The sequence below is a fragment of the Ambystoma mexicanum genome, chromosome 1q, assembly GCF_040938575.1.
Source record: "Ambystoma mexicanum isolate Mex_15411 chromosome 1q, UKY_AmexF1_1, whole genome shotgun sequence".
Taxonomy (NCBI): Eukaryota; Metazoa; Chordata; class Amphibia; order Caudata; family Ambystomatidae; genus Ambystoma; species Ambystoma mexicanum.
This window is the reverse complement of record NC_090922.1, coordinates 57,160,196-57,178,756: the sequence shown is the minus strand read 5'-3', so window position 1 is coordinate 57,178,756 and position 18,561 is coordinate 57,160,196. Positions and strand designations below refer to the sequence as shown.

The window sequence follows — 18,561 nt, the reverse complement described above, 5'->3', positions numbered from 1 at the left end:
CTTTTTGCTCAATCGCAGAAATCTGGGTGGTGAGGGCTACCGTCGCCAATGCATCTGAATGCATACATTGGACTCATCATATGGGACGTGCATTGTATTTAAATATGAGCATTAACCATGTGTTCATCCGAGTCTGTTCGAGAGAGCTGCATGAGATTTTTCAATGTAGGCAAAAGCTTGTGGGACCCTTCCGCCCTTTTTTCGCTCCACTCGAGACAGTAGTGGCACTAACTGCTACTGTTCTGCAAACGTGTGTATACCTTTAGGGTAGAAATGTATTTTATTTTTAGCATAAGTGTTCCTTTAATACCTGTCATGGGGGCATGCGCCATCCCCTCGCTGAGTAAGAGCAGCGGGCTTATGCATGCATTAGGGCGAGTGGAAGTGCATTCATGTTGGCTGGGCAAGGTCAGCATGTGTCCTAGCACACAGCCCTCAGGAAATGCGCAGACCACCTCTTTAAATTCGGGGGGCTGCCATATCATAAAATTGGGTGCCTGGAAAAATATCAGATGCCTGATTCTTTGTGAATCAGGCCCACTGTTTGGTCAATCTTGGAGTAGTGAGTGGGTATTGCATGTGGGTTTGAGCCATAGTGGGATTCTTCAGGAAGGTTTCTATCTCCATGACTTGTTTGATGTCTTTAATGGCCACAATACCAACTAACATTATTGCGGCTGGAGCAGGAGAATGAGCCTGCAGGACAACCTCAAGAGCATGTATGCAGATGGAGGTGGAGTAGGTAAAACACATCTGCTGTGGTCTGCACACCTCGCAGGGCCCCTTCAGCAGCACAAAGCCTCCGCCCAGCATCTGCGGGGACCGTGAAGTGTATGGATGAGCACGGGGATTTATCATTTCAGCTGCACAAGACAGCGGATGCATTTTCTTTTTTTTTTTCCCATAACGATGTCAGCATCATTCGCAGGGTCGCAGTCATGCGGAATGGAAAAACATGTGCTGGCTTCTTCTCAGGCAACCTTCCTTCGGTAGATGGCGCCAGAGGCTGTCTAAAAACAGGCCCTTGCATGCACCAAGTAGGTAATTTCATTTTCTTTTTTATGCTGCATAAAATGGCAGCATTGGGTTAAAAACAAAAAAATCTCTATTTCTGATTCTTTCCATTGTTTAGGAATATGTAATGTCTCGTGACACCAGTCTTCGTATTCGAATTTAGTTTTATGTTATGTGTTTGCTTTGGGGTGGGTAAGACGAAAATTCCTTTGTTGATGAAGATGTGTTGCCCCTTTTTAGACTGACGTCCGAATTCTTCCGTTGTAGTCGTTAGAATTTCATATGTAACAAATGCCTGACTCTATGTGGCCTCCTGCGCTGCTATTCATTTTATGTGGCGACGTTTCCCTTGATTAAATTGAATTTAAATACATAAATAAGCCACCTGTTTCCATTGGGCCAAATTTATAAAGCGTTTTTCTAAGGGATTTTCCCATTCAAAAACGCTTTTGTAAATCAGGCCGATTGTCTCTCGATGCTTAAATAGCAGGTGTTATTTTTAACCAAACGTATTAATGCTTACTGTATCACCCTTAGAAATATGAGAATATGTGTTCACTTTGTCATGGTACAAACCGAGCCTTTGACCCACCCACGTGTGGCGGAACCGCTTGAACTATCTTATTTGTTTGCCCTGTTTTTGTCGCGCACCAACATTTAAAATGACTTAGCCCCCTTGCGTTCTTTCTGTGCTCTCTGCTGTTTTTACGTGAAGCTTTTTGGCCTCACTTATTGAGTTGAGTTTTAATTTGAGTACATTTGAGTACGGCCATGCATTATCTTCCTCACAGCAGAATGGTCTGTTTTGCCCTTGAACATTCACGCCATCTGCCCGTGCAGGGTCCTCCACAGCCCCTGGCCCGACTTCATGTATACGTACGTCTGTGTAGGCAAAAAGATGAAATATCAAAACACAAAACGGAACTTTTTTCTAATATGAAAAACGTACTGTACACCACATCACAAAGAACGCTGAGAAAGAAACAAAACAATGTGCACATGGCATATTGAAAATGAAACAAGAAAGTGCTTTGAGTTTCAAATGACTGCAAAGAATTGGAAAAAGCTGTCATGTTGTTTCTCATGAATTATTATTTGCATAGAGGCATTTACAGATCACAGGAGTTGCACATTGTGCAGAATGTGCATTCCTGTGTATCTAAAATGGCTGTACTTTTTCAGATTGGCACTTCTAGGTTTCGATTGACAATTAAATCTCGCCCACCCACCTTCTAGCGGGACTTCCAGGACTGATGTCTCTTTTCATTTCTGAAACCATACTTGCTCTGAAATATTTTGGGTGGATTATTGATTGGAGCAGTAAGGAGAATACGTGTATCCTTTAGTTGTGGTTATCAGTTACCTAGTTATGTTTTAGTTATGCAGATAAGAGGCTGGTTGTTACCTCAAAGAGCATTACCATGCTGTGCCGTTTTACTCAATTGTTGGTTATGCAATTATTGGATCTAATCCTGGCTTTTTGTTAATTGTATATGTTTTATTTCAAAGATTTCGTCTGAATGGCTGTTTTTTTCCAGAGTGGTTTTTAAGTTCCAGTGATGACTGGCAGATTTACCTTATATGTGGCCATCAACCAAAAAAGGATGAGTCTGTTTATTCATTGGTTAGTTTTGGGCCATATTCTTCTTGGTTCACCTCAGTGGTTCGTGGTCATTTCCTCCTGGAAATTCATGCAACCCTCTGTCATTATCACACCTTACCCTCACACATTTTGGGTAAGCCAAGAAAAGGCATCAAATTATTAGCAAGATGCAAAATGTGTGTTCGCCCCAAGGTATAGATAGGCTAGTGATATTTCACTCTTGGTGACTAAGAAATGGTGTTCAGTGTGTACATATTGAATTGGCGGATTCATTTTTTTTATGGCTTGCTAGTAGCTTGCAACTTGCATTTTTGCCCTCTTTATTTGTATTGTAAGACTGGGCTAACATGGTGGAAAATGTGTCTTTGGGAATTTAGAAACAAACTGATGATAAATGAGAACCGGCAGCTGTCAATATCCTTCCATTTTGAAATATGCAAAACTACTGCATGGTCCATGAAACTTCTGACCAGTGCACCCTAATTAAGGCTTTTGATGTTTGCTGCATACCATTGTCTCAGTCCACATGAGCCATGCTGCGAGGCTGGTTGTGCAGTCACAGCCCACCACATTATGATTTTTTTATATATATATGTGTTTCAAGTCCACCACATTTCATTCTAAGGCTACGTGCCCTTGCCATAGAAAATCGTTACCAATTAGACATGTTTGCAGTCTCGACAGTATTTCTAGAATGCCCTTATACGTTCTACGGATGGATGAGGCGCAAAACCTCATTGTCTTGCCAGGAAGCCTCCCCAGGTCAGCCTGGGCCTACCGATCCAGACGATAAATTCATTATCCATCTCCACTGGTAAACTCACTGTATGAAAATAGTCCACTTTGAAACCTGACGTGGTCTCTCAATACCACTAGAAGAAAGCAAAAAACTTTCAATTCTTTACCACAGTTGTCGGTTCTCCATTCACAGCGGATAAAATGGTGAACCTGGACACCCCGCTGTTTACCATCGATATTTCCTCTGCACGTGGAGGAAGATAAATACCCCTTATTTGTTTTGATTTCCTGGACCATGAAGGTAAAGATTGGAAAGACGCTAAAAGCGTTTGAAATAAATTGAATCTAAAAGGAAGGAAAGTGCAGGCACCCAATAACAAAACAAAATTGCTGCATTCATTTCCGAAGTCCTATTTTCCATCTCGCCCACTTCCATCGTGGCCCGAGCATTAAAATAAAGGTTTCTGATGATTTGGGTTGCCTTGTAGAGTGGATTCACACTACAGTGATACAGTGCCAGAGGGATCCATCCCACCTGACTCTGTTCAATACCCTGGGTGTGGGGTATATGGAATAAAAGAACGATAAACAGGGCTTGAGAATTTTTCACAACTGATCGTCAAGAGAATGTAATGCTGATTAATAAAAACTATATTTTTTGCAAGTCTCCTTATTTGCCCCCTGACCCGCACCCTAACGCCTTCTGAGGGCCAGAACATTATCATTGTTCTTTCTTTTTTTCCCCACGGCTTCATTCTCATGATGCTAAATAGCAAACATTCTGGACGCTGCATAGAGATTTATTTAAGCAAATCTTTAGTGGGTGTTAGGTACACTGCCTCTTAAAGACTCCCACTCTGTGCAGTACTTTCCAGCAGCTATGTTCATATTTGTAAGCAGGATGGCTTTGTCATTAAAACTATTAACAGTATTAAATATTAATATCAGCAGCAATGCTTTTTTATTTTCAGCAAGGTGGTCATGTCTGCTGTGAAGGCTTTTAGGATTATCGTCTAATATGAGGATTCATTTTTCATCTCTATCTGCTGCCTTTGAAATACCCAAACTTGATTCCTTTTGAATTAACCGGATCGCGTCTTATTTTTATTTCTTTTTTTTTTTCAATATCACCGTCGTCATGGTTACGAGGAGCTGTCAGTTCTGTTTTTGATACTTTTCTCATTTGGTAAGATTTCAGAATTGCTATCCTCCTGCCAACATGTCATGAGGATGAAAAAAAGATTGCACGAACAAATGTAATGGGTGTCTGGCCTGATTGTCCTCACTCGTGGCAGGGAAGACAAAACCTGATGAATTGTGAAATGTATTCACAGAGATTCTAGAAAAACCAGTGTCTCAACCCCCACCCCCATCTCCACGTCCCATCATCCATCTCCCTCCCATGTCCCCCAACGCCTCCAACAGCCCCTCCTCACTTTATCTTGTTAGGCTGCAGCTTGGCTGACACACGAATTTTGCAGAAATTTAAGGCCTGCAGTCTTACATTTATCCTGCGGAACCTTATAACTGACCATCTTTGAAAGATTAGTAGCCATCATTTTGAATGCGCGCTTTCTTATCAGCGGTGCATGCCCTCTACTTGTCAACACAGATCTCTGCTTTAAATGGGTTTCAGCCGTGGTATTTTTATATTTAGAATCCATTATACAATGGAGAAGTCAGAAAGGTACACGTGAAATCCAATATATTGCAGCATGTTTTTCCAGTACCACATGGCAGTAGGTTGATAAAGAAACAGCGGTCCACTTGGAGCTCATTAGTCCAACATCCAAGCGACGGATCTTACTTCACATGCACGAGCCGCTATTTATTATACTAGCCATCTTAATAGCAACTCTAGCCACTCAGACCCTCATCAATTTGACACATGTCCATGCGCTGGCGAGACAATAGCCAACGACCTTGGCAACTGTGCATGGCCCTCGGGCTGCTGTTTTAATTTTTTTGTGTCTGCTTCTTAATAGTGGAAATCGTAGCTGTCCACCTGCCTGGACGGCGGCCTTTGTCTGCGTGCGAGGTGTTTGTGGTAATTGGCCGTGCGTGACTCAGCGCCGTGGAAATCTATTAAAATACATAAAAGATTGTCCGAAAGGGGATTTTATTTTATCTTTTGCTCTGGAATAGAACCGGGACGAGCCCTTCCTCTCCCTCCTTGCAGCAAATGGCCATGGGACTGCCGATTTTGAGCACGAGGTTATAATAAATGACAAACATATTTTTCATGAAGTATGCCTTCAAAAAATGTCAAATCTTTTTCTCTGCCTCATAATTGCAATCCAGAGCCATTGAACAATAAAAAGCAACCAGATATTATTAAAAAAATATGCACCTTTAGATGGGCACATACTGTTTGCCGTGAACACACCATAAATACATATCATGAGTTTTGCAACAGGCGAGATGTAATACTGTCACTGTAAATGTATCAAACATGTTTTAAACAAACATTGTACTGATAGTAATGAAAAACTATCCTGTGTCCTTACTCAGAATAGCAGTCGTTCTTGGGCGTAGATCGTCATCCAGTTTTACTTGCAGTTGCTATTGGGATGCTTCCAGCAGATGTCCTGTTTCCCTGGTCAGCTTGAGCGTGATGGTAGAGAGCAAAGGTCGGAGGATGCAGTGGCAAAGATAGTCACGGGTGCGGATGGAACCCGCCACTCGCAGTCTCCGAGACATGGTGTGTTTACTTTGTAGGCATGCCAGATTGACTTGCGGTGCCAAGAGAGAAAAGATCACTTTATGTAGCGGGAAGCCGTTGACAATTTATGGCGAAAGAATATGAGACGCATGAAAAAGATCACAGACACGGCTCAGAGAATCTAAGGATGAGGGTGTGTGCGATTGCGCCCATAATGCTGTACACTATCGGGAATCAGCCAACCTCTCTCAGATTTTTTTTTTTTAACTGATACAACGTGGGACAAATCTGCATGAAAGCTATTGCAATACTAAAGTAATTGAATACTTGCAGTGCACACATGAATGCAATTTAAATATAATGCCACATGTTTAATGTGTATTTGTAAGAAAAGCAATAACATGTTTCCCTGGAATATCACTATGGTTTCAATTCGAAACAGAAATATATTGCATATGCATTTTTCCATGTAATTGTATTGGTTTTCTTTGACTGACTAGTTCGGTAGTCCCCTGTGTTTTAGAGTTTTCTTTCCAATTCCGAGCCTGTTGTTTCTTGCAGTTGTTGGCCTTCATTTCTTTGTTCAAAGAGACGTGTCATACGCAAATGTTAGCAGAGTGGCCCCTAAACATTTCTTCAGGTAGAACAACGTTGTCAGTGTTTTGGTGCGCATATTGTAACTGGGCTGCTACCTTGCTATGTCATGTGTGGATTGCTTTAAGCCGTGAGTCTCCTACCTAGAAGAGATACAATCTTCAAATAGACCAGGGCAATACTGCACCAGAATCCCTAGAGCGTGCTGTGACATGCCTGGGTGCCCTATGCCAAGGTTCCAAAAGGAAACAGGAAAGGGCATCCGTAGCGCTCAAATGCATCGATGTTAAGGAAACATTCAAGAAAGCATGTAAAACAAGGCAGAGCATAAGAATGAAACAGAGAAAGGGACGTCGGTTTAAGTACAGACATTTCAAAAGTGGTACAAAAGACTACGGCAAACAAGGTTCAAGAAGGTCACTAAACTAGGGCATGCGGATGTCGTAATGGGGAGTTAAAATGTTAAGAGGGCACAAGAATGGTGAACTATGCAGGTTTACAAATATGCAGATCTAGCAAATGAAAACCTTCATAACCAAGGGACTGGAAAGTGCTGAACCAAGACACAAGAATGTACTGTACTGGAGTACAAGATTACCCACTACCGTGTATGCATTTTGACATGACAGCATATAAAACGATGTTGAACCTGGGCCCAAAGATCTCCAGCACTATTGACAAGTGTGTTATCATTAGAACCTTTGGTGGAACGTTGGAATCCTGGGAGCCAATCGGCATCCTGGCCTACTAGGCAATATGAGCTGGTTTAGCAGTGGAGCCTGTTGGCTCACTGGAATCTATATCCCACCAGCGTCGTGACAGTGTCCCTGCTGCCTCCCCATCCACGCTCCCCATTACCTGTGTCTGTTATCTGTGTTTCTAGCCATTTCCCACTCGGCTCGCCTCTTCCTTGTAACAGGCCTCAACACAGGAAGTCCAACCCGCTCCTTTCAGTGTGGTCACCAGCTCCATGCAGCTGACATTAAAGACGGATTCAAGCATTCCTTCTGCCAGGCGCTAAGTTTTCGGCAGACCCGCATGTTTTTTTGGGCTTTTCTCACCCCAATGCAGAATGTTCTTATCCCAGTGGTCGAAGTGTACGAAAAGAAGTAGTGGAACTATGTTCCCTGTTGATCTGCCCTGCTCCCCACAAACCCCATTGCTGTGCCCCAACCCACACACAATCCAAACCCCCAAACAAGCATAGCTACTATTTATGGGAATGTGCAGTGCAGTGCACTGAAATGCAAGCTTCAACTTCTTCCTACACTTTTATTTGAAAACTAAACCATTCCAGAATGGTTTCTTTTTCAAATAAAAGTATAGGAACGGTGAAACTTAAAAATAAAAAGTATAGGAGCACCGCTCCCGACCGTTCCCATACACTTCGACTTCTGCTTATCACTTGCCCCTGCTGCCTGGTGCTAATAGCATTATTACCCAAAGCCGTTGGGCGGTAAGGGCTCTTATGAGCCTGGAAGCCCTACCTATGCACTCTCACTTAGCTCAGGCCCATAAATTGGATGTCTTGACTCATAAGAGGTGGCATTGCCCGCAGCTACATTATGCTACAGACTACAATGTTATGTGATGATACTCACCTAGCAGAACATTCATCATTGTAGAGCATAGCAAACTGTACTATTTGCACGCACACGCATGTCTGAATCAGTAGGGTTCCAGGCTCTGAACTCAGATAGAGCTAGTGTGTCTGAATCTTGGTTGTAGGCATCGTGGGTCAGTTTTCTAGTGGACACAATGAATGTGGAATTTAACTGTGAGTCAGTGGACTGTTCTATTCTGTACCTATTGTGGTTTGTTAATGGCACATGAAAGAGGGCCAGTTACAGGTCATTAGAAGAGATATCACTTTTGAGCATGCCCCTTTCGGCATATCCTAGACTTTACAGCGCAATTGAGCATGCAACTGCCCTGCTTCCGTTGTTATATCACCATTAAAACCCAAACTACTTTCTGGGGTACAATAGTCTGGAAATGGAAGTGGGGTGTGTGCTTGGAGCCTGGGCCCACTGTTTAAAATGTTCACAAGATCATAGTTTGGTCTTTTTCTTTCCCTGTATCCCACACCTACTATGCAAAACCTGCAAGCAGTTTTGATGATTCACTCGATCATTAAGATCGTGCTATTTTTTCATATCTCTGCATTATAGTGGCCAGAGTGAGGTGGCGACCGCACTACTAAGCAATCAGTTACTTGGCCATAAGTTGTTGATGTTACTCATTGACAGTTCAGGAGAATGCTCCTTTTATGGATACTTATGGCTGGCCCGATTGCAGAAAATAGGTATTTGTGTAGACTAATAGTAGTGGGATACTATATGTGGAGCACCATTGTGACAAATCAACTTGCAGGGCATCAGTGGTCCAGGGATAAATATCGGTTTTCTTAAAAATTAGATCACTCCACCTGAGGCACTTAGTTTCAGACTTTGTGCTAGAAGATGAAGATCTTTGCTGGTCCAGATTGATGACGGGAGAAAGAACTGCTTGGACATTGGCAATTTACAACATTCTACGAGATATCATAAAATCCTTCCCGCTATTAACAGACTGAGTGATTGAGCATTTTACTCTATTGGCATGTTGACAGCACTTTGTTTAACCTTCATCTCGTTTTGAAATTTCAGTCTTCTCTTTTTACGGAATTAAGTGACTTCTTCTGATTGTAAAAATCTTAATGATTAATATACAATTGTAATAAAAAAAAAAAAATATCGGTTTCTAAACCATCAATCAGCCCCACACCTCTAGCACAGCAGAAGGAATCCGAACAGATTGGAAACACAAGCAAATTATAAACCTCAAAGTCCAATTTTGGTTATGTGGATGGAACGGCAGACTTATCTCCGCAAGGTTGTGGATCGTTGGTTAGTTGCAACACAGCACAATTATTAGCCAATGATAAAATGGACTGTCCAATCAAGCTTGTGTACACGTATCTACTTTATTATTATCAAATCTGACATTTCTAGCACACTACAAAATACAACCCACCCTGTAAAGGAAAGCAGAGGACAGGGTCATAGAAGGAAAAGGGGTGCACTCTGGATACTGACAGGAGGGGAGTCAGTATATTAATTAATCACAATAGTTCAAGGATACTTGCTTTCAACACAAAGGGAACAATGGGTCATAAAATGACACTAGCGGCCTTCAGAGAAGGACCAGGAGGGCAGAACCACAATGCACCTTATGCTTTAAGAAGTTCTTGGTGCTCAACAGTGTAGAGTGGGTTTCAGGGCATTTTGCAGCTTCTTCGACAGAGTTGAAAATGAGAGACAGCTGTGGGTATCAGGTGGCAGGCAGATTGGCAAGCGAGGCTGGACAGATGGCTGCAGGCGGGCCTACACAGTGGCTCTGGGTCAGGAATCGTTGTCTCAGTGCTGGTCGGTGGGTCTGAAGCACTGGTCCAGGCATCTCGGAGGCGTTAGCGACTGCGGTGTAACAACAGTCAGCGGTGCAGTTAGTTTCAGTTCGAGGGGCCCGACAGGCTCAGAAATGTCCTTAAAGGCGGCTGTCAGTAGATGCTTGTCAATGCACTCCTACTAGCTTCCTAACTGAGCTTCTTTCGTCCTTTAAGGTGGACGGACCAAAGCTGAGGAGAGTGTTGCAAGCATCTGCCTTGTCCTTGGTTTGGTTCAGAGACTCTCTGGCACTTCCCACCCAGGAAGCTTGTTGCAGAGCCTAGCAGGGCACACTGTGTGCTGGTATGGTACCGGTTTCTTGAGCTGCTGGAGGGTCCTCTGGATTCAGTATCTCCCTCTGTTCCCTGGGCGATGTTTAGGGGAGGGTTCTTGCTTCCCTCTTGGAAGTCCTGGCCTTCCTTCACTGACGGAATATGTAAGGCAGACTGAGTTCTTCTTGCTACTCCTTTCATAGTCTTTCAACGATTTGACAAAATAGGGGCTCAACCCTCTTTTAAAGCTAAATGAGCCACAGTGATTGGTGTAGGCTAAGCCTACCTTAATGAACCAATCCTTGGTCCCCACCAACAATCTCCTGTATGCATAAGGTCATAACCACAGTGCTTTGCAACAGAAAAGGTAAAGGGGGGAAAGCATGTAATGCTACGACCCAGCCATCTTCCTGTCCGTTGTAGATCAAAGGGTCTCTCTAGATAATTGAGCTCTCTGTGGTTCCTGATTAAAGCGGCAGGTCTCCTTTGAAGCTGTGGCGGGACCAGACTTTCTGGGCCTCATTACGAGTATGGAGGTAGCCATGTCCTTAATAGGGGCATGGCTGCCTCCATACCGGGTTCCAGTACCGGGTTCCTCCAATGAGGACTTACCAGGCTATTCCAACCATGGAGGACCCGGTAAGTCCTCATTGGAAAAACCCATCCCCATTCCCATTTGAGCCCCTATAGGGTCAATGGGAATGGGGAGGGAGCTAATAACGGGCCCGTTAATAGCTCCTTGGTCCCCTCGCGGGACCCGGAAAGGACATCTGGTTTTACCAGTTGTCTGTTCCGGGTACCGCTAGGTGACCTCGTAATCAGGCATCCCATAATGAACGGTGCCGGTCCTGTACCAGCACCGTTCATTACGGGACCGCCAGGGTCGTAATGAGGCCCTCTGTCTCTGTCAAATCACATACTCCTACCTTCTGAATGGCGTCTCCCTGCGGAGGTGACTATTGTAATCAACGCATTCCCAGACATGACATTTCACTGTCCATTGATACTAAGGGGTGGAGCTGGCTTCGGGTTGACGCAGTGCATATCAAAGGTTGGGGGGTTTCCTGTCTCCTTTGTTAGCCTCTGCAGCCAGGCCGCACGTTAGCCTATTTGAATTAAATTCTGATTAGTATGCAAAGCTGCCACAAGCAGCAGAACCAACAAATGGACAGGGTGGATCCATGAAGCCTTTTTTAGTTGATTAGGCTGGTCCTAGAAGGGGGAATGCTTTGCCCTCCCCCTTCTGAGAGGACATGGGGTAATCCTGGCTGTCTTTTCCAAACTAAATATGGCAGGGGGGTTGACGTCTCTAGGCTGTGTCCCCCAGAGTACACGGGCCTATGTGTATGTAGTACAGTGACCATAGGAAAATGAGTGTGGATTAGCCCCACACTTTTTCCGAAGGTTCATCTACCATCATTCAATTTCATTTCAAATTTGTACAAAAAAACAGGCGAGAACACACCCACTGTGCAGATGGTCGAATTCCTCACAACCATTTATTCGTAAGTGTTGCTGTGGAAGTGGTCTTCTCCTCTACAATTTGTTAGCCTGGATTTTGCCAGCTATTGTGGTCTTTAAAAGTGATAATATTTGGTTTACTGTGCCACTGCTTGCAGACCGGTGCTTGGTGGCGGGTGCTTAAATCGACCTTTAAGAGCTCCCCTACTGGTGCTGATCCAGAAGGTTTGTGCGGCTTTGGTGGAATGGCTAACCTGACAGATCAGATTTCTTTTTTTCTGTTAACAGTAACAACATTATTTTGTATGAGGCTTAGAATCTGGCAGAGAGTGTCCTATCACCCCCACACTCGTCACTTTCTGCATCGAACGTTAACGTGTATGTAAATTCAGGGGAATCCCGATTCCCGTATCTGTTTAGTTCACATAAACAAAACCTGACTAAATCTCTGCTGTGCCTGCATGCACACACAGTGGAGTTTTGCAATTATGGCTGCCATGTAAAACATGGTGACCACCGTCACAGCAGATCCTCATGGCTCTGCCTGCTTTTAATGCAGGCTAAACAGTAGGTAGAGTATGTACCACTCCCTGCATCTCTGCCATTATCAGAGTGCCAGTGTAAATATATGTGAATTGGCCTTGGCTTCCATTTCATGCAGTGAATCACTTCCAGAATTGTGCGGATGAAGCAAAACCCACGGAAATAGGATTTCCGTGGGCCTTTACACATCCCTGATATTTAACACTGTTACAAAAATGATAGTGAAAGTGCAATATTTTGGTTGAAGTTAAATGTAGCCTTTGTGCTTTCAATTTCAAAATGCCTTTTGCCATATGGTCCTATGGGGGTACAACAGGGGTGCTTTTGGCATCCGTACAATGTTATAGCTGTGACCGGCTAACGATTCTCCAGGTACAAAATAATAATTCTCTGGGTCCACAGTTGAAACAGGAGTCTTTCACCATATGATATAGTTCTCGTAACATTGTGGGCCTGATTCATGGAATTATCTGTGCGGAAAATAGGGACTTTTCGCACCAACATGCATGCAAAATCCCATTTGTCGATTTATGGAATGAACTGCGCTGCACTTTTTTGTACTTTTCGTGGACTTTGCTCAGGCTCAGCATTTCACTGCGAGAGGCTGTGTGCCTTGCGCGAGACACCACACAGAGCATTGGCGTGGCTTGCACGGAGGGCAGGGTAGGGGGCGGAACCTGGAAAATAAGGAAGAACAAGACAAAATGTGGGCATTACGAGGGACGGCCGACAGGCAGTCCATCGCACACCCACTATTGCGTGGAACGATACATATTCATGGATCCGAGCATGCAACCTCTCGGCAGGTAAAGGCCACACAAAGCCCTCACACAATCCGCCACCCGAAGGCGGGCATACTGACACTTGCGCATAGGATTCACTGTGCAGAGGTAATATCGGGTGTTGGATCTACAGGTGTGGGGTGTAAATTCAGCCCCGAGTGACAGAGACTGAGAGTCCATGGAAGGCCCTATTGTGAGAATGAAGCTGGCTGATGTTGAAACCCAGAGGAATATGCAGGCCATTTGAAAACATTGTTTTCCAACAGGAGGGCTAGTAATGCGAAAATGTACGCCCCACTCAACATTACCAAAATGGGAAGGTGAAGGAAAGCGTGCCTTAAAATTTTAGTACAGCACAATGTGCCCAATGCATGGTAAGAGACCTGTGTAGTTGAAAATGCTGTTTTCATACAATATGAAAAGCCACCATTTCATTTAAGGAGACAGATAGGAGCATGTCACATTGACTTCAATGCAACACAAGGCTGTGATACAGAAATATAAAGTAAAGCCAAGCCCTTAGTGTTCAACATTCAAAATGACATTTAAAAGGAGAGGCCCAGTTGTGGTGGAAGTGAACGCTAGTTTCCTATGTTAACTCTGGCCTGTGTGTGAATAATAAGGCCCAGATGCATTACAAAATTTCATATGTAAAACACATATTTTCAATTTAAAAGGCTATTCTGTTAGAATTATTTATATGTAGCTTGTTTTCCCCACTGAACTGAAAGGTCTATGCCTCTGAAACATTGGCCTCAAGACCTTTAGGCTGGGACCACCAGAAAACTGGTTTTCAGGTTGAATTGCAAAAGAAATACAAAGAGTTAGATCACAATTGTGGGAGGGTCAGATAAGCCAGTCAACAGAACTGACCTCTTAGACGATCATGGCCCAATAAAATGCCTCTCAGAGAATGCTAATGGATCTTCAATGACTGTATTACAAATAGACACTAGTGATGAACAGATGTTCAGATCACATGTTTCTGAAGAAAACAGAACTGGGTGGATTTGCTTGGAATAGGAAACTACGACTCTCCATATTTTCCATTGGCATTTGATTTTCATTAGACTCCTTTTCCTTAACACACAGAGAATTTGGCCTCCCAATGAGCTCATCAAGGACTCATATTAAATATCACAAAAAGCTTGTCAGTTCTATGTATTTCTTAATTTTATGTGATGTATAGAATTTGAGTTAGGAAGAAAACCATGATCCTGGCCGCCTCATAATCCAGAGGAATTCGAATGTTGGTGAACTGATAGAATGCAAAATTAATGTTTGGATTGTGAAGTGACATATTTGTAATTGTTACTGCTTAGGAACAAACCACGAAAAATGATAGCTTCTCCTAGGAAGGTCATGCCGAAATCAAATTAGTATCCCCGGTTCACCATAAAATGTAGAATTCAAAAATATATGTGTTTATGCAGTTATCTGAAAGGAGAAGATAGTTGCCAGGATGTCACTTTCGGAGAAAATTAAACATGTAAACATGTGAAATGATGCTTTCCTCTCCTCCCTTCATCATCCATAATCCATGCCTCCTAAACACCTGGCCATATGAACTGACAGTGGGCAGATTAGTGGAAGGGGGAGAAAGATAGATATCCAATCTGTAGCGTGAGACTATTCATAATATGTAAGTGTCATCAGCACTATATAATATCAGTTTTCAATCTAATGGGGGCAGCAGGGCATAAAGAGGAGAGCAGACTGACAACAACAGAGAGCTGCCAAAAAGGAAGGGTGACACGCAGGAGAGCAGATAGACAGGATACCCTGGGAACTTGCTGGTGACCTTTGCATGGAAGCTGGGAGCCCATATGAGAGAGAGGCCTAAAATCTGGCTGGATGGACCTTGCTGTTATGATATGATATGGCATTTATAACGCGCCTATACACAAGTGTTTCAAGGCACGAATTAGAGGCCTGAGGTTTGAGCTGCCTACCAAAAGAGGGTCCTAATGTCTGGCTGGCCTCCTAAGCTAAGAACAGAGATCTCCCATGTAAGTAGATATACCCAAAGCTATCAATTGTGTGGGGAGCTACGGCCTTAATCTGTTTCCATTATTGGGTGGGGGGCAAAACTGTGTTGACCCACAGCCATATTTGACAAAAATATCACTTAATGCCCTTAGAGAAAAACACCATATCCGTTTTAACCAGAACTGTGAGGGGAAGCTGTCTGCTTTAACCCATGCCTTTTCATTAGATGGGTGCTCTTACATTAGTGGGAAAAGGGGTAAAAGCACTATACCCTTAGCTTATCTAATGAAAAATATTATTTAATTAATTCCCATACGGTCAGCTACATTGAGGTGATGATTTTGTCAAAATTCTAAATTGACAAAGAGTATCCCAGTGCACAGTAAATTACTCTAGTCTTTAAAGTGATTGGGTAACCCTGCTGTTCATTTGAATGTGCTAGTGTCCCAAAAACAAAAATCCTTGCATTTCCTGTGAAAACTAATTGTCCGAAACAAATGTTCCCATTCATTCCAAATGCCCAATGTGCATTTCATTTGAATGTGTGTTCCCCAAACTATTTTCCCATTAAATTAATTTCCCAGACCTTGCATTTCAAATAAAAAGCCCAAACCAAATTCCCCTTATATTCCCCTCTCTGTACCTTTCCTCCAAACCAAAGGGGTCATATATGACTGATGCCTGGGGTTGGGTGGTTGCTGGGACGGAAGAACATTGTGATAACCCACACCTTCGCTGTGTGTATATTTTTTAAAAAAATGTTCTATCTGTTAATGTACAAATAAATCCTAAGTGTGTTTTGATTTAAAATCTTAAAATTCAACCTGTATTTGTTGTAGAAACTGAAGGTCTATTAAGAACTACATGCCAGTCAATTGATGCAAGAAATTTGCAATTGTGATTATTGTGTTGTGCCCCAGATTTGGTGGTTGTTGTTGTAGTGAGCTATTATTCATTGTGGAAATTTAAATAAACATACTCTATTATTCCTATGCACCGGCCTGGTTTCTAGGTTATTAGTGATACAGATGGTATCTGATGAATGGTGTTATACAGGTTGGAGGCCTAACCAAATTTGGCTCTGCTAAGCGCTTTGTTGTGCAACAACCTCATCGGGGGGTGGAGGGGGACTTCGGAGTTGAGAGTGACCGTCCAATTAACCGTGACACAAATGGGGGCTTGAGTCCAGATTTGGTTGAGAGTTTTCACTTGTGACATTTGCAGTAGCAGCAGACTATTCATTTGGGTGTAATTGCATTGCAGTGGATAGAAAGTTGTGTTTGCATTGTTAAGGTCCCACTCAGACCTGTAACCTGGGTTCCAGGAAGGTCTATAGAGAAAGCAAAAGATTGAAAGGTATTGATTTTAACTTGTTATTGTGAGTGGAAACTAAGTAGGAACAGGGTAAGATGTTGCCCCTGCCTAGAGTGTATAGAAGGTTGCAGAACATATTTCAAAATGAGCACCGTAGAAATTAAATGGCCAGGAATCAACTCCTATCGAAATTATTTACCAATGGTAAATGTGTGGAGGAAGAACATGAAATATGGCAAGTCAGAATGATGCAGGAGCTTACTTCTGCAAATGTTGACGCGTGGCAGGATAATGGTCTGTTACATCAAGCACTAACAAACTTGTATATGTCACAAACCAGTAGAGATGAACAAACTAAAATGGCTTAGCTAACAGCATATATGTACTTCCATTTGTTGATAGCGTAAGAACGACATCAGAATAGTGTGGCTTCTGTGCAAAATCCAGGCTGAGCCCAGTCAGAGCTGAAACAATTAGAAGGTAAAGTGTAAGAGAGCCACAGTTTAGAGTTAAAGCAAGAATGTCTTTGAACAGCTAAAAGATGAGATAAAAATTCAGCAATAAGAGAATGCAGAATGTGTGGAAAATGTGGGCACAATGCAACACAAATAAAATTATCATGTTGCTCATAATCGGGTCCTTTTAGAGGACATGATCACATTTCCAATCGCAGATAAAACAATTGAAAAATGAAAATAATCAATTAATTATCAAAGGTATAGAGTCCAAAGGTGATTTTGATCAAATGCGCCAAAATCTGGACACCTTGGGCCTCATTACACGGTAGGCGGTAAGGGTTTACCGGTACCAGTATTTTACCGGTACCGGTAAACCCTTACCGACTTACTACGAGGTCCCTTTGCGGGCTGGAGAATTTAATGCCTGCTTTTTGCACCGCCATCCGTGTAATGAGGCCCCTTGAAGCAACAGAGAAAGCAATTGATGAAAGAAAAAGACTGATTAAACCATGAGAATAGTGTCCTTTCTCAGGAAGTGCGTCACTTAAAGACAGATGCAGAGAAAAATTAGTCAGATTCTCAGGAACTGACTGACTAATGGAACATGTGAGGCAAGCAGAGATTGGCCTAGTGCAGGCAACACAGTGCAGAACTGCACAAGAGGTAGAGATTAGTCTCCTGAAAATAAAACGCTCTAAATATGCGCGCATGATGCAAGCCTCACAAAATGAAAATTAGTCTAATTATAAAGAAATCAAGAGTCTAAAAGATTGATTAATGGCCCAAAGTATAGTGCTACAAGCCACTGAAGCACTTGTGTGAGAATTAAAAACTAAGGTCTCTGCATCCCACAAAGAGATAGGGACCGAGAAAAATAGGTGTGAGAGGTTGGAAAATGAAATAGCCAAATACATACAGGCTTTGAGGCAGCACCCTGACCAGTCAGGGTATGGAAAAGGGCCCTCTGATCACATAGTGGTGACATCTCTACTAGAGTGCAGATGACCTCATACCACTTGTCAAGAACAGGGAAACATGAGGCAGCTGGACTCACCCAGGCCTAGTCCAACTGATCCAGAAGGCCAGTCCATATCTGACATCAATGAGGATTCAGGGTTAACAAGCAAAAAGGACGGTGGCCGGTCCAGTGGTCTATGGGAAATCAAAAATGCCCTAGCGAGTACTTCTGGCCAAGACTACTGTGATGAAAAGATCAGGGAGTTGGACTGGCAGAAAATGAAACTATAAAGGGACCACCTAGTCCACTTTACAGAAAGAGCTTCATGACTCCTTACCATAAGAAAGTCAAATATTTGGTATGGGAACATTTAGAGCTGTATGAACAAATGATGACATAATTTGGAATTCAAAATGATGGCATTTGCATGGAGTTTGTCAAATGGACATTCTCTCCTGAGTACTCCAGCTTCTTTGCAGGGCTGGAGGATCAAGGTCCCCATAAATTGTTCACCTACAGGGCGGTCATTTTAAAGCACTTTTTCACTCACAGAAACCTACAGGAGGCCTGCAAGGCAGCACACAACCTGCAGTGTGGGGAAGACCAGGCGCCTAGAGATTTTGTGCAGGATTTAAAACAAGCATTTGCCCAGAATTCTAAGCGGGTAAATACCAGTAGTAGGGAGTTCATCAGTATATATTTTCATGCGCTCCCGAACTACATTATGACCCAATTGGTGAGAGATTTT

At 43.0% G+C, this 18,561-nt stretch overlaps 1 long non-coding RNA gene across 1 annotated transcript in view; it reads left to right on the top strand.

The window, feature by feature from the left end:
• Positions 1-728: 728 nt before the first annotated feature.
• Positions 729-18,561, top strand: part of LOC138520980 (uncharacterized) — a 328,872-nt gene continuing 311,039 nt past the window's right edge. The window contains exon 1 of the long non-coding RNA XR_011282899.1: positions 729-1,037. This is a non-coding gene — a long non-coding RNA (uncharacterized lncRNA). The remainder of the gene's footprint in view (positions 1,038-18,561) is intronic.